This window comes from Rhinopithecus bieti, unplaced genomic scaffold, assembly GCF_001698545.2.
Source record: "Rhinopithecus bieti isolate Rb0 unplaced genomic scaffold, ASM169854v2 scaffold_38193, whole genome shotgun sequence".
Classification (NCBI taxonomy): domain Eukaryota; kingdom Metazoa; phylum Chordata; class Mammalia; order Primates; family Cercopithecidae; genus Rhinopithecus; species Rhinopithecus bieti.
In genome coordinates this window covers 826315-830839 of record NW_016816000.1, presented here as the reverse complement: position 1 = coordinate 830839, position 4525 = coordinate 826315, and the positions used below count along the sequence as shown (strand labels likewise).

General features: G+C 42.6%; 1 pseudogene across 1 annotated transcript; it reads left to right on the top strand.

The window, feature by feature from the left end:
- The first annotated feature begins 2180 nt into the window (after nt 1–2180).
- On the top strand, nt 2181–4525 carry LOC108516666 (tubulin beta-7 chain pseudogene; annotated as a pseudogene). Its single transcript, XR_001881905.1, has one exon. The product of XR_001881905.1 is annotated as a tubulin beta-7 chain pseudogene (transcript).

The window sequence follows — 4525 nt, the reverse complement described above, 5'->3', positions numbered from 1 at the left end:
AAAAAAAACAGAATATACCTTCTTCTCATTGCCACATGGCACATACTCTAAAATTAGTCACATAATCAGAAGTAAAACACGCCTCAGCAAATGCAAAAGAAGTGAAATTATAACAAACAGTCTCTCAGACCACAACACAATCAAATTAAAATTAAGACTAACAAATTCACTCAAAACCATACAATTACATGGATATTGAATAACCTGCTCCTGGATGACTTTTAGGTAAATAATAAATTTAAGGCTTATATCTAGATGTTCTTTGAAACTAATGAGAACAAAGATACAATGTGCCAGAATTTCTGGGACACAGTTAAGGCAATGTTAACAGGGAAATTTATAGCACTAAATGCCCATATCAAAAAGTTAGAAAGATCTCAGTTTAACAACATAACTTCACAACTAAAAGAACTGGAGAAGCAATAGAAAACCAACCCCAAAGCTAGCAGAAGACAATAAAACAACCAAAACCAGAACCTAACTGAAGGATATTGAGACATTAAAAAATTCAAAAGATCAATAAATCCAAGATGTGTTTTTCTTAAAGAGTAATGAAATAAATAGACTGCTAGCTAGACTAGTAAAGAAGAGAGAAGATCTAAATAAACACACTCAAACACCAAGGGTGATAATACAACTGACCCCCACAGAAATACAAAGAAGTATCAGAGAATATTATGAACACCTATATGCAGATAAACTAGAAAATCTAGAACAAATAGATAAATTTCTGACCACATACACCCTCCCAAGACTGAACCAGGAAGAAATTGAATCCCTGAATATACCAATAACAAGCTCTGAAACTAAGTCAGTAACAAATAGACTACCAACCAAAAAAAAAGTCCAGGACCAGACAGATTAACAGGTAAATATTACCAGTTGTATAAAGAAGAACTGGTGCCATAACTGCTGAAACTATTCCAAAAAATTGAGAAGAAGGGACTTCTCCCCAACTCATTCTATAAGGCCAGCATCATTCTAATACCAAAAATTTGGTAGAGATACAACAAAGAAAGAAAACTTCAGGTCAATATCTTTGATGAACACTGATGCAAAAATACTCAACAAAATGCTGGTCAACCTAGTCAAACAGCACATCAAAAAGATAATCCACAATGATCAAGTTGGCTTTATCCCTGAGACGCAAGATTAGTTCAACATATGCAAATCAATAAATATGATTCATCACATAAACAGAACTAAAGACAAAAACTACAAGATTATTTCATTAGATGTAAAAAAGACTTTCAATAAAATGCAACGCCCTTTCATGTTAAAAACTCTAAATAACCTAGGTATCGAAGAAACATACCTCAAAATAATAAGAGCCATTTATGACAAACACAGCCAACATCATACTAAATGAGCAAAAGCTGGAAACATTCCTCTTGAAAACCATCATAAGACAAGGATGCCCTCACTCACCATTCCTATCAAGATAGTATTGGAGGTCCTAGCCAAGGCAATTAGACAAGAGAAAAATAAAAATAAAAATAAAGGTTCCAAATAGGAAGAGAGGAAGTCAAACTATCCCAGTTTGCAAATAACATAATTATTTATTTAGAAATTCCCATAGTTTCAGTCATAAAGCTTTTTCAGCTAATAAGCAGCTTCAGTAAAGTCTCAGAATACAAAAACCAATGGGCAAATATCACTAGCAATCATATACACCAACAGCAGTTAGGCTGGGAGCCAATCCCATTCACAATTGCTGGCTCCAAAATAAAATAACTAGAAATACAGCTAACCAGGGAGGTAAAAGATCCCTACAAGAACTACCAAACACTGCTCAAATAAATCAGAGATGACACATATAAATGGAAAAACATTCCATGCTCACGGATAGGAAGAGTCAATATAATTAAAACGGCCATACTGCTCAAAGCAATGTATAGATTCAAAGCTATTCTTATCAAACGACTAATGATATTTTCACAAAACTAAAAGAAACTATTTAAAAGGTATATAGAACCTAATAGAGCCTGAATAGCCAAGGCAGTCCTAAGCAAAACAAACAAACAAACAAAAAACAAACAAACAAAAAAAAACCCTCGCTGTTCCAGCCTCTGGGGTGCATTCCAACCTTGCAGCCTGCGACCTGCAAGGAAAAAATTACTTATTTTCTTGCCCCGTAGGTACCTTGAGGCAAGCAAAAATAAATAAATTTTAACCACGAGGGAAATCGTGCACATCCAGGCCGGTCAGTGTGGCAACCAGATCAGTGCCAAGTTCTGGGAGGTGATCAGTGATGAACATGGCGTCGACCCCACCGGCACCTACCATGGGGAGAGCAACCTGCAGCTGGACCGTATCTCTGTGTACTACAATGAAGCCATAGGTGGCAAACATATTCTTCGTGCCATCCTGGTGGATCCAGAACCTGGGACCACGGATTCCGTTCGCTCAGGTCCTTTTGGCCAGATCTTTAGACCAGACAGCTTTGTATTTGGTCAGTCTGGGGCAGGTAACAACTGGGCCAAAGGCCACTGCACAGAGGGAGCCGAGCTGGTTGATTCTGTCCTGGATGTGGTATGGAAGGAGACAGAGAGCTGTGTCTGCCTGCAGGGCTTCCAGCTGACCCGCTCACTGGGCGGGGGCACATGCTCTGGAATGGGCACTCTCCTTATCAGCAAGATCTGAGAAGAGAACCCTGATCATACCATGAACACCTTCAGTGTGGTGCCTTCACCCAAAGTGTCTGACACCGTGGTTGAGCCCTACAATGCCACCTCTTCATCCATCAGTTGGTAGAGAAAAGTGATGAGACCAATTGCATTGACAACGAGGCCCTCTATGATATCTGCTTCCACACTCTGAAGCTGACCACACCAACCTACAGGGATCTGAACCACCGCGTCTCAGCCACCATGAGCGGTGTCACCACCTGACTCCACTTCCCTGGCCAGCTCAATGCTGACCTCAGCAAGTTGGCAGTCAACATGGTCCCCTTCCCATGCCTCCATTTCTTTATGTCTGGCTTTGCCCCTCTCACCAGCCGTGGAAGCCAGCAGTATTGAGCTTTCACAGTGCTGGAACTCACCCAGGTGTTCGATGTCAAGAACATGATGGCTGCCTGTGACCCCCGCCACAGCCGATACCTCACCGTGGCTGCTGTCTTACGTGGTCGGACGTCCGTGAAGGAGGTCAATGAGCAGATGCTTAACGTACAGAACAAGAACAACAGCTACTTTGTGGAATGGATCCCCAACAACGTCAAGACAGCTGTCTGTGACATCCCACCACATAGCCTCAAGATGGCAGTCACCTTCATCGGCAACAGCACTGCCATCCAGGAGCTCTTCAAGCCCATCTTGGAGCAGTTCACTGCCATTTTCCGTCAGAAAGCCTTCCTCCACTGGTACACAGGCGAGGGCATGGACAAGATGGAGTTCACGGAGGCTGAGAGCAACATGAGCTACCTCGTCTCTGAGCATCAGGAGTACCAGGATACCACGGCAGAAGAGGAGGAGCATTTCAGGGTGAGGAGGCTGAAGAGGAGGCCTAAGGCAGAGCCCCCATCACCTCAGGTTTCTCAGTTCCCTTAGCCATCTTACTCAACTGTCCCTTTCCTCTCCCTCAGAATTTGTGTTTGCTGCCTCTATCTTGTTTTTTGTTTTTTCTTCTGGGGGGGTCTAGAACAGTGCCTGGCACATAGTAGGCGCTCAATAAATACTTGTTTGTTGAATGTCTCCTCTCTCTTTCCACTCTGGGAAACCTAGGTTTCTGCCATTCTGGTGACCCTGTATTTCCTTCTGGTGCCCATTCCTTCCATCTGTCCAGTTAATATTTCCCTCTTAAAATCTCCAAGACGCTGGGTCTCATCCAGATCCCATTTAGAACCAACCAGGTGCTGAAAACCCATGTAGATAACGGCCACCATTCTAAGCCCAAAGTAGAAAGTGGTAGAAGGTAGTGAGTAGAAGTCACTATATAAGGAAGGGGATAGGATTTTCCGTTCTAAAAAGTTTTGGAGAGGGAAATCCAGGCTATTAAAGTCACTAATTTCCAAGTATGTCCATTTCCCATCTCAGCTTCAAGGGAGGTGTCAGCAGTATTATCTCCACTTTCATTCTCCCTCCAAGCTCTACTCTTTGGAGGGGTCTGGCCCACTCTTGTCAAGTGGAATCCTTCCCTTTCCAACTCTACCTCCCTCATTCGAACTCCTTTCCCCTGATCAGAGAAAGGTATCAAGGGGGCGGGGGGAAGAGACCAGCCTTGGTCCCTAAGCCTCCACAAACGTCCTCTGAATCCCCCACCTTTTCTTACCCCCAAAAAAGAACAAGCATCCCTGACTGTGGAATGGTGTATGCCACATCAGTGTTTGAGTCAATCCCCAGAGGAGAGGGGAACCCTCCATCTTTTTTTGCAACATCTCATTTCTTCATTTTGCTGTTGCTTCCCCCCGCACACACTTGGTTTTGTTCTTTCCTACATTTGAGATTTCTATTTTGTGTTGAACTTGCTGCTTTTTTTCATATTGAAAAGATGACATCGCCCCAAGAGCCAAAATAAATGGGAATTG